The 12,244-nt window shown below is 44.3% G+C and overlaps 1 protein-coding gene across 3 annotated transcripts in view; it reads right to left on the reverse strand.

The window, feature by feature from the left end:
- Gpr1 (G protein-coupled receptor 1) overlaps positions 1-12,244 on the reverse strand; it is a 51,757-nt gene that overhangs the window by 22,995 nt on the left and 16,518 nt on the right. The window contains exon 1 of one of the 3 annotated variants that reach the window (XM_010616102.2): positions 5,441-5,488. The exons of 1 other annotated variant lie outside the window; for it this stretch is intronic. The gene's annotated coding sequence lies outside the window, so the exon portion shown is untranslated. Of the gene's footprint in view, positions 1-5,440; positions 5,489-9,379; positions 9,678-12,244 lie in introns of those variants that run through there. One more of the 3 variants, XR_004517377.1, reaches the window with a different exon arrangement.

The following is a 12,244-nucleotide window of genomic DNA, read 5'->3' on the forward strand; positions in this document are numbered from 1 at the left end:
GGGCTCGAACTTGGGCCCTTGCACTTGTGAGGCAGGCGGCAAAACCACTGAGCTAAATCCCAGGCACTATAGTATATTCTTGATCTTCAAATATTTCCTTTATTGGCTATTTTTGGATACTGAATTCACCAACTGGCAGCTCCATTTTTTGTTGTTGTTGTTTTTTTTTTGTTTTTTGAGACAGGGTCTCACTATGTAGTTGAGTCTGACCTGGAACTCACTTTGTAGCCCAGGCTGGTCTCAAACTCAACAGTGATCCTCCTGCCTCAGCCACCCGAGTGCTGGGATTACAGGCTCGCACCACCACACCCAGCTCCATTTTTTCACCTGAGTCAAAAAAGTCTTCACTATGTTTTTTTTTTTAACAGATTAAAAAAAAAAAATCTCAGGGCTGGGGATTTAGCTCAGCGGTTCCGTGGCCTGCCTTGCAAGCACAAGGACTCCAGTTCAATCCCCAGTACCAAAAAATAAAAAACAAACAAACAAACAAACAAAAAAAATTAAAAAAAAAATCTCAATGCCAAAACTAGAAAAATAACTCCTTACTTTTCATAACTGAATTTTATAGTTTAATGCTAGCATACAGTTTTGGAAGAATCTTTTTCCATGGGGAAAGTTTGTTTTAAAAAAGCTGTATGTAATGGTGAGATAATGTGCATGATTTTAAGTATTACTATTTTTTGTAATTTGGGTAAATTACACTGATGGTAGCACCATTGCCTGAAATTATGTGACATTTGGTTATTTTGTCAGGAGGAAATCAATATTGCCCAGAAAATACTGGTTTTAACTATTTGAAAAAACTATTAGGGTCTACATGTCTCTAATCATTACCAATTGTTCTATATTGATAGACTGATAATAACATAAAATGAAAGCCTTTTTAAAAAAATACCTTCAAGTAGATTTAAATAATTATTTTTTGGACAATTGGAACAAAAATACAGATCAAGGTCTGAAACAAAACCTTATTCAAATTGAAAATTTTTGCAAACTGAGCAAGGTCACTCACACTTGTAATCTGGCTACTCAGGGGGCTGAATCAAGAGAGTCACATGTTCAAAGTCAGCCCGGAAAATATAGGAAGACCCTGTCTCAATCAGAAGAAGGGCTTGGAATGTAGCTCGGTGAGAGTGCTGGGGTTCAAATATCTGTCTGGGGGGGCGGATTTTTTTTTTTTTTTTTGGCAAATGAAAACAAAACCTCCCAAAGAAAAGTATATAACCCCTTATTCCTCCCACAGGAAAGACTCTGAGTTTAGTGTCCTTCTGCTTCATTTGAACATGGCAAAATCTTGCTGCCTTTTTTCTCTCCAAGAAGTGTTTTATTCAAACATATCAGGTTGTAAGTAAAGCCAACTTGCATAATCATTCAGTCTTCAGGGATTTCTTCCCTGTGTAAGATACAAGTCCCACCCTGGTGAGTCACATTTCATAAAATGTAACATTTGCAAGAGAGGGATAAACAGTCTAGTGCCCAAAACAGCTGTGGATCTTTAGAAGACACAGAATCTGGACTTTTCAACTAGCTCTTCAGAGTTCAGTCTGCATGATTAGGAAGAAGAGAGGGGTGGTGCTCATGGATAGATAGGCCACATCATTTTTCTTTTCTTCTTTACCTTGTAAAAGAGACATAGATAGGGAGAGGTACTAAAATTATATATATATTTTTAAAGCATGTCTGGCCAGGAATTTAGCTCAGTGGTACCACAACTGTCTCACAAGCATAAGATCCTGAGTTCCATCCCTAGTACCAGAAAAATAAAATAAATAAATAAAAATAAATAAATAAGACAAATCTGCAGCAGAACACGATAACACACACATATCAGTTCAACATTCCAGAGATGAAGGCAGAGGAGATAGTGAGCTCAAGATCAGTATGAGCAACTCAGCAAGACCCTATCTCAAAATAAAAAATAAAAAAGAGGATGGAGAGATGAAGCTCGGTGATTGAAAGCCCAGGGTTCAATCCTCTGGTACCAGGGTTGTGGAGAGCATTTATACTTGAAAATCTGAAGGAGGTAGCAACCGTCCCTTCATCTTAAAAACATTATCAGAACTACTTGTCCTCTGTGAACAAAACCCTTGAGGAAAATGTTCCTCAGATTTGTACCTGTGGGGAAACAGGTGAGGAGCACTTGGTATTCACTGTCCCTGGCTTCTTAAAGTCCTCAGAATCACAAAGATCTGTTGGCCTTTGGTCCGGATACTGTGCCTTAGATTTTCAGGGCTGTGATCAAAAGGAAAATGCAGAAGAAAGCCTGGAGTGGGGTTTAGAAATAAGTCTCTGAAGATGTGGTTTAAAGCTGACCCCTGTGAAGGAGGGCTGACTTATGTAAGCTGTTTTTTGTTTGTTTGTTTGTTTGTTTTTTTACTTCCTCATAGCAAGTGAGATAAACAGATTCAAAATATCTGAGATTTGGTTATTTTGATTTGTGCCTCTCCACAGGTGGATTTGTTCACAGATCAATTAGAAGCCCCGGAAGAGTCACTGTAATTCAGCATTTTGCCAGGGAGAAAGAAAACAAATGACATAGGAAAATGGATACATATTGAAGATATACTCCTAAGTGAAATAAATAAGCCACACATGTGTAAATACCAAATAGTTTCCCTGGTGTGAATAATCTGCAACAATGCATAAGATTCTAATAAGATTACTAACATTTAGAAATGGGAAGAAAGGAGCTAAAGGTGTAGGCAAGGTGGGATGGGTAGGGGAAGAGTAAAAAGGGGAAAGAAAAAAATGTGAGAGAATGAAAAGATGAAAATAAAGTGTTTGTAGATGGGGAGTGGAGGAGGGGGTGAAGGGAGGGCAGAGGTAAGGGGAAAAAATGAGAATCAAGACTTGTCATGTAGAGGTACAAGATCCCAACAATGAATGTAACTGTACTGTATCCCTAAAATGTACCAATAAACTCAAAGCTGAAAAAAAAAAAAGAAAGAAAACAAATGAATGTCCTAGGACCCCAGGGAAGGGTGATGTTTCGAGGGGACAGAGTTGGAAGGGACTGAGAAGCTCCCAAGAGAAAAAGTGGACAACTCGGGGAACAGAAAGACCCTAGAAGGGTGAGGGGGAAGACAGGTTCTAGCACGCGATCCAGATCCAGGGAATGAGTCCCTTGCAGGACAGGGAGCTCAAGGGGACCTTTAGCCCAGGAAATTCCTTTCCAGGAAGCTTCCCTGGAGCCGCCTTGGAGAGGACCCTGGGAGTGGTAAGAAGCAGAATCCGTCCTCCCCTCAGCGGGCAGAAGCTTTTCCAGCTCACTGTCGGGCAGTGGGATCTAAAGGGTAGGAGATGATGCGGGATGAGACACGAGGTACTCAGTGAGCGCAGTGTGGGTGCCGGGAGCCGCCTAGGCCCACGCTGGTTCTGACTGGGACCCAGTCGAGCAGCCGGTGACTGTCAGAGACAACACGGGGCTGTGTGCGCTGGCTCAGGGGTGACCTGCAGTCCCTGCCTGGGAAGGCTGAGGTGGTGGTGGTGGGGCTTTTGAGTTGAAAGCCAGCATGAGTTACACCAATTTTGAGGCAAACCTGGGTGGTATAATGAGACCCTACTTTAAACAAAATAGAACATCAAAAACAAAACAAAAGAGAACATCAGGTACTAACAGTGAAAAAATAGTGGGACAATATTTAAGTCTTAAAAACAGATTTGGTTGGGCTGGAGATTTAGCTACTGACAGTAGAAGCATGAGCCACACTGTTTCCATCCTCCTGCCTCATCCTCCTAAGTACTGGGATTAGAGTGCACTCTGCCCAGCTTGATTTGGTACAGAAGAGGAGGGAGGAAGAGGGGTCAGAGAATCAGAGAACCCAAAGAGGCACCTGGAAGGTGGCAGCCAGAGACAGTGGGCAGCTTCGAAGACTCTGGTCCCTCCTCCTCGCACCCGGCCCTACACTTCACTTCCATCGGGCTCTTCACCTGCACCCATGACAGTGTGCTTTACAATGACCTGGTAAACAAATATAAATTGTGACAGTTGTGAAAATCTCTTATTGCCAGGCGAAGTGTTGCCCACGGGTAATTCCAGCACTCTGGACACTCGGTCTGGGGAAGTCCTAGTGCACTCGCTTGTCTTAGTTACTCGTGTCATTGCTGGAGCAAAATCCCCAACAGCGAAGTTAAAGGAGGAAAGGCTTATTTGGGCTCTCAGTTCTTGGGTTTCAGTCCATAGTCAGCTGGCTCCGAGGCAGGGTGTCCTGGCAGAGGGGCATCACCAAGGAGAAAAGGTCCATCAGGGCAGAAGGTAGCAAAGCAAGCAAGAAAGGGACCTTAGCAGCTTCTTTGTGCCCCTCTGATGCGCTGTCTCGGCCAGCAGGATTAGGGTGGTGCCAGAGCAGTCAGTGGGCTGATTTAGTCATCACACACACTTAATCCCAGCACCGCACATTCTACATTCAGGGACCTCTGAAAAAGCCCAAACTATGACTACATGAGGCTTTGTGCAGACATCAGAAAATAAATAAATAATAAAGCCATGGCCAGAGAACCATACAAATGCTGGGTGGTTCTAACCTCAAATTAAAGTCATGAAGGTTCAGAAGACATCACAAGGGCCATTCATTATTTCTAAAAATATATCCTCAAGCCACAATTCTGCAAATCCTCTTTTAAAATATGTTTTTGCCTAATACCTGTTTCTTTTCATTTCAGAATCTACTTATTGAGCAACAGCAGCCCTGAACTTTAGGACAGTTACAGTGGACTCTCGAGTGATGAACGACCTGACATAGGAACAACTTGGCTTTTGACCGGATTTTTAGTTTTAACCTATGATCAAAGTCTTGAGTTACCTGAATGCGGGTCATTCCTGTGTGGGGTTAATTGAGGCAACCTGTAATGTATCTCCCATCTTTAAGCTCTTTGCACATGCCTGGGGGATGGAGCTTCACAAGGTGTGGTAAGATCTGCTGGGTGGGTGCCTGATAATTCTGGAGCTCCTGTGCCCTGGCCCACCCCACCAGATCACTGCCCATCACTGCCACCTCCAGAACGCCTGCCACATCCACCCTCCCTGATCTCCCTCTATGCTCCTGTCTTTGCTCCTCTTTACAGGGACCCCTGTGTGTGCGCAGTCCCTGTCCCTTCAATGGGGCCACTGCCTCCATTCTTTTGGTACTTATGATTGAATACAACCTACTCCTTAAATTTTTTATATTAATTAATTAATTTATTTTAAGTGTTGAGAGATAGCTCTCTGGAGCCCACCCTGGGTTTACATTTCTGATGCTACTGACTCAGCCTCCTAGGATGGAATTCCAAGTTTGCAGCCCCATTCTCTGATGCGTGCCTTCTTCTACATTCATTAATATTCAAACCCCACCTTCAGGGATAAAGATTGTCTGGCCATACTCCCCACAGCGCACCCATCTTGCCTAAGGACGAAGGTTGAGCGCCAGAAAAACTGTGGGACTTCCGGGTGGCGACATACCAGTCCTGGAGAGGTCGCCCGGGGGGACAATGAGCGCCTGCTTGCCGCACGCAGCGTGCCGCGTGCATCCGTCCTCAGTCGGACCGGCGCCGGACACCTAGCAGGTGAGCGGTTCACACGCGGGCACGCCTACAAGTGCCACAGGACCTAGGCTGGCGCCTGGAGGGGGGCTGCGGTAGGCAGAGAGGGCAGAATTCAGTGAATTTGTAGAAAAAGCCGTGGCTAGAGAGCCGTACAATTTCTGGTTGGGAATAACCAGAGCATGGCACCAGGTTGAACGTGGGGAAGATCGAGACGCTAACTACAGGGGCGGGGATGAAGGGCAGAGGTTCAATGCCCCCCTGGCAAGCACCAGGCAATGAGTTTGATTCCCGATATTAAAAAACAACAGCAAAATTTTTTTCTATTATATTTTTAGTGTCTGAGTACAGGGTAATGAACACCCATAATTTTTGTCAACTATGTCCATCTGATTTTTATTTTTTTCTTTGTACTGGACATCGAACTCGAGACCTTGAGCTTGCGGTTTGCGGGGCTGGCGGCAGAACCACTGAGCTAAATCGCCGGTCCTACATCCAAAGGTTTTGAATAAAAATGTTACTTTCTTTTTTAGAAATAAAGGATACAGTTGTAAGATATTTCAAAACTTTAGGAGAAAATAACATAAGAAATAGAACGAAACAATGAAATCTGTCCCAGGCTCACCTAAAATTTATCAATTCTTGTACCATCTTAGTCTATTATCTCAATCTCTCCACTTCATTTTTTTCTACTTTTTAAAAAAATAATTTTATTGTTACATTTAAGGTTACAAATTACATTACATTATAATGACATGCACTGTTGGAAAATCATACCTTTACATAATCAATTCAAGTTCTTATTGTTCCCCCCATCCCTCTGTCCTCACTCCACTTTCTTATGTTTAGAAGTAAATCTATATATAATAAAATTCCACCATTGTTTTTCTTTTTTTTGCCAAAGCGGGAATTTGTCCTAAGACCTTTGTACTGAGCTACATCCCCAATCCTTTTTAGATTTCTTATTTCATGGCAGGGTCTCAGTAACTCACTAAGTTGCCTGGACTGTATTTGAACTTGTGGTTCTCCCCCCTCAGCCTCCTGCAGCGCTGTGGGATCAAGATGCTGTGCTCAGTCTCCATGGATAAAGGACTTTTTAACGTGTTTTTCATTTTTTCTTATATTGCTTTCCTTCTATTTTCACTTTTTTTCTTCTCCCTCCTCTCCTTCTCCCTTGTTTCCCTTCCCATTTGAACATTTTCTTGCCATTTTCCAATATCTATTAAATATTGTACTCCTTACTTCTACTTTTGGTTCTTTACACCAGAAAAACAATGCGGTATTTAAACATGTGGGTCCCATTATTTCTCTTGAGTATGGGAATGACTCTTTTTACCCACTTTAAGATAAGATGCTTAGAACACTGGGTCTTTTAATGAGACGTTTAATGGAAACTTTCTTCCATCACACCCAGGAAGAACTGAAAATTAAAAAACCACCCCGGGTCTCCATTCAGTGAATATGGCTTTCCCACCGTCCTAAAGTCACAATTCTAACTTGATTGTCAGGTTCAGGTCTATCTGTGCTGGCGACATCCTGGGGTACGTGTCTGTCTTCTGTGCAGTTATTCCTAGGAAGCCCCTGTCTAGCAGAACTGACCAGGAGCAGGGCCAGGCTACAGTGTGAGTTCAGGTGTGAGGGACACAGCAGGCACCGACAAAGCACAGGAGGGGACAGGAGGGGTCCTAATCACAGCAGCGGGAGGGCTCCAGAGAGAGCCTGAGGGACCCCTAGGCAACTGGGCCCAGGATGTCACTGAGTGAGCAGGTTCCCGGGACTGCTCCAGCCTGTGGATTTCCAGCAAGCGGGGGTGGGGTGGGGTGGGTGGGGCACAAGTCCTGTGGGCACCTGGGGCTGCGAGGCGGTCACCATGGCCTGTCTGCCCTGCCCTGGAGCTGTAGGGGTCCAGGGGTGAGCAAGTGGGTCCTGTCCAGGGGTCTCATGGTGACCAGGAGGTGGCCATGTAAGGTGATGTCCACATTGACCACCTGAGGGGCTGGAAGGAGGTTTAAACTGCGTATATATCAAGGGTGAGAAAGCCCTTTTCTGGTATGACTAAGTCCACTACTGTGGAAAATAAATGGCATCATCATATAAACTGCAAGCCTTGGGTACAGCTTCATAGCACAGAATTTGAAAACCACCTCCACCGTTCAGCTCCACACCACAGCCTGGCTTGGTAATCAGACCCTCAAGACAGTCAGGATCTCCCATAATTTAATATCACACTATTTTCTGATTGTGCCAAAAGGACGATTCTGCTTTTTTCAAAAGCATATCTCCAGCAGAACTCACTGACAAACACCTGTCAGCTCGGCATTCCAGGGGTTAAGGCAGAAGGGACAATGAGCTTGAGATCAGCCTGAGCAACTCAGCAAGACTCTGTCTCAAAATAAAGATTTAAAAAAATAAAGTAGAAAGGACTGGGGATGTAGCCTGCTAGGCAAGTGCTCATCACTGTGTGCACATCTCTTCCATTTGCTCTTTGGGGGGCTTGTGTTCATATGGTTTTTGTAGGAGCAGATTTAGCTGAGAAGCTCATCGTGTACTGACCCTGTCTTCGCTGTTCCTGCTCTAACCTGACCTTCCTTTCTGGCATGTGTCATCCAGGAGGGAGAGTGCTGGGTGCTTATGGGTGGCTTTGGAGCACAGAGACCCTTTCTCTTTTTAGTTACGTATTACTTTACTTACTATTGTAGTGCTGGCCCTTACTTATGCTAAGTAAATGCTCTACCGTTGACCGATTTCTCCAGCCCTTTTAATGTTTAAAATTTTTGAGACAGTGTCCTGCAAAGCTGCTAAATTACCCATGCTGGGCTCAAATGTGCCATCTCTGTGCCTCAGTCTCCAGAGGGCTGGAATTTCACGTGTGTGCCACTGTGCCCTACTACAGAGACCCTGCTTGAAGTGAGGCTGTCTCACAGGAAGGAAAAGTATGGTAAGCGGTAGTGATTTGGACATGCAAGGGTACAGGAGAAAACTGAGGTTCCTGTGGGCTTGTTTGGAAGTTCTTGCCAGGCACTTTGGGATGTTTTTGTCCTGGTTTTGGTTAGGCAAGGACATCCTCTTCCTCATAAAGCATGAAACATCTCGGTACACTGCACAGCACAGAGCACCATAGGTCTTATCCATCCTGTGTCAGAATTTGTTGCCCAGAAGGAGGACTTTGAGAGTGAATTGAATGGATGGTAGTTTAAGGGTTAAAGGGGAACTTGGGGAAGTCAGCAAAGGGATTGGGGGACAGAATTGTGATGGGGAGAAGGCTATTAGGGGCAAGATGAATTTTGCTGTCTCCATTCCTGAACACAAGGCTTTGACAGATTTGGGGCAGAAGTGCGTTGAGAAGGAAGCTGTATGTGCTCTTAGGTGTGGTGAGCTCCACTGCTCACCTGGGTGTAGAGGACACAGAGCGTGACCACGCATGGGCAGGGGGGACACAGGACAGGGACATGTTGGACACGGCATGGACACAAAAGAAGTGTAGAGCCACTGTGCCCTGTCCCACCCTGCCAGGTGGCCCTGCCCTTCACTGCCTCTCTCACAAAGCCTGCCACACCTACACTTTGCCTGCTTTCCCTTGGAAGCCCCTTTCTCTGTGCCTCTGTCCAAGGACCCCTGTGTGTGGTCTCCCTGTCCCTATCACAGGGACGCCCTTTGAGTACTTAGAACTGAATGCAGGCCACTGCTTTAGAAAATAGTTGCTTTTTTGGACACATTATAGCTCAGGTTCGATTGTAATTTGTGCGCTCCTGACTCAGCCTCCAGAAGGTTGGAATTCCACGTGTGCAGCGCTTTGCTCTGCTGCCAGCCTTGTCTTACAGTCATCAGTATTCAAGCCCCACCTTTAAGGGAGTGGAATTTAACTCTAGAAGGGATAAAGATTGTCTGGCCATACTCCCCACAGCGCACCCATCTTGCCTAAGGACGAAGGTTGAGCGCCAGAAAAACTGTGGGACTTCCGGGTGGCGACATACCAGTCCTGGAGAGGTCGCCCGGGGGGACAATGAGCGCCTGCTTGCCGCACGCAGCGTGCCGCGTGCATCCGTCCTCAGTCGGGACCGGCGCCGGACACGTAGCAGGTGAGCGGTTCAGACTGAGCCTGTGGGGCGGGCACGCGTGCAAATGCCACAGGACCTAGGCAGGTGCCTGGAGAGGGGCTGCGGTGGACAGAGAGGGCAGAATTCAGTGAATTTGTAGAAAAAGCCGTGGCTAGAGAGCCGTACAATTGCTGGGTGGGTATAACCACAGCACTGCACCGGATCTAAGGTGGGGATCGAGACCGTAACTACAGGGGCGGGGGTGAAGGGCAGCAGCGCAGTGCCCGCCTGGCAAGAAAAGATCCAGTGTTCAATTCCAGGTATGACATCCCCCCAAAAGGAGAGAAATTTTCTTCCTATTATAATCTGAGTGTCTGAGTACAGTGTAATTGGCCTCCCATAATTTTTGCAGTAACTTTTATCTCATCCCCTTTCAACACCTCTCCCCTCCTATGCACAAAAGGTTTGCTTCCATTTTTCCTTCTATTCTCACTTTTTTCTTGTCCCTTCCTTCCTTTCTCCTTGCGTCCTCCCTTGTTCCCATTCCTATTTGAACATTTTCTTTCCATTTCCAACATCGATTATATATTTCAGTCCTTATTTCCATTTTGGCTCTCTCACCCCAGAGAAACCATGCGGTATTTAATCGTGTGTGTCCAGTCTCTCGCACTTAGAGTATGGTCTCAAGGTCCATCCATTTAGCTATAAACGTCTGAAGCTCATCCTTCTTTATGGCAGAATAGTACTCAATGGTATAAAAAAACCACGTCTTTTTTTTCCTATCACATCTTCTTTACCCACTTGTCAGTTAATGGGTATTTGGGCTGTTTCAAAGATTTCGCTATTACAGACTGTGGCACGATAAACATGGGTGTGCATACACCGCTGTGCTATGACGCTTTTAATTCTTTTGGGAAGATACCAAGAAGGCGAATAAGTGGGTTAGATGGAATCTCTGATTTCAGTTTTTTGAGAAATCTCCACACTGATTTCCACAGAGGTTGCACCATTCTACACTCCCACCAACCGTGGAGAAGGTTTCCTTATTCCCACAGTCCGCCCAGCATTTGCTAGTAGTTGATTTCTTGATAGCTGACATTCTTCCTGCAGGCAGGTGTTGTTTTAATCTGCAGTTCACCAAATGACCAGTGATTTGGAACATTTTTTCATGTGTTTATTTGTTGTTTCTGTTTCTTCATCTGAGAAGCATCTATGCATTTCAAATGCCCATTTTTGGATTGGGTCTTTAAATTTGGGGGTCTCATTTTTTTAGTTCTTTGTATATTCTAGATAATAGTCCTTTATCTGAATGGCTGGTAAATTTTTTTCCCACATTGTGGGCTGTCTCCTCACTCTGTTGGTGATTTCTCTTGCTGTGCAAAAGCTTTTTTAGGGTCATCTGAGAAGCATCTATGCATTTCAAATGCCCATTTTTGGATTGGGTCTTTAAATTTGGGGGTCTCATTTTTTTAGTTCTTTGTATATTCTAGATAATAGTCCTTTATCTGAATGGCTGGTAAATTTTTTTCCCACATTGTGGGCTGTCTCCTCACTCTGTTGGTGATTTCTCTTGCTGTGCAAAAGCTTTTTTAGGGCCGGGGATTTAGCTCAGTGGTTCGGTGGCCTGGCTTGCAAGTGCAAGGACCTAAGTTCAATCCCTGTTACCCTCCCCCAAAAAAAGCTTTTTTATAAGATGAGGTTTCAGATGTTGATTCTTTCCATTATTTCCCATGCAATCTGGGAAGTCTTTGGCTATTCCTAGGTCTTCAAGCAATTGACCCAGCGTCTTTTCCAGAATATTTAGTTTTTGTGTTTTAACATTCAGATCTTTGATTCATCTATATTTTAGGCTAGTGTGTGGTGAAAGATATGGGTGCAGTTTCAATCTTTGCCATGTGGAAAGCCAGTTTATCTGGCACCATTTATTAAAGAGGCTATCTTTCTTTCATGAAGGTGTTTGGCTCCTTTGTCAAAGAAAAGGTGGCCGAGTATGTCTGGAGTTGTTTTTGCATCTTTTAATCTATTCTAGCTTTGTAGTATAATTTCAGATCATGAATTGTGATACCCTCTGCCTTGCCTTTGTTTCTTAGAATTGCCTTTACTACTCTAGGTCTCTTCTGATTCCAAATGAATTTTAGGATTTAAAAAAAATTTTTTTTTTTTTGGTACCAGGGATCAAACTCAGGTCCTTGCGTTTGTGAAGCAGGCAGCAGAACCACTGAGCCAAATTCACAGCCCATGGATTTTTTAAATTTAAATTTAAATTTTTGTAGTAGGAATTGAACTCAGAGCCTTGTACTTGCTAGGAGGGTGCTGCACCTTGAGCTACATTTCCCACAGTTTTCTCTCCCCGCCACAGTGTTTTCTAATTGTATGACATACTGCTGGAATTTTGATTGGGATTGCATTAAATTTGTGTAATAATTTTTCAAGTTGACTGACTTCACTAATTTGCTTCTTCTTATCAAAGGACAAAGTAGAAGGGATATCTTTCCAATTCTTTATTTTTTTTTTGTTTTTTTTGAGACAGGGTCTCACTATGTAGTTGAGACTGACCTGGAACTCACTATGTAGCACAGGGTGGTCTCGAACTCACAGTAATCCTCCTGTCTCAGCCTCCTGAGTGCTAAGATTACAGGTGTGTGCCACCATGCCTGGCTATTAACTTATAAACCATATACATATAC

The sequence above is a fragment of the Fukomys damarensis genome, unplaced genomic scaffold (genome assembly GCF_012274545.1).
Source record: "Fukomys damarensis isolate Sample0158 unplaced genomic scaffold, DMR_v1.0_HiC HiC_scaffold_16, whole genome shotgun sequence".
In the NCBI taxonomy this organism is placed as follows: Eukaryota; Metazoa; Chordata; class Mammalia; order Rodentia; family Bathyergidae; genus Fukomys; species Fukomys damarensis.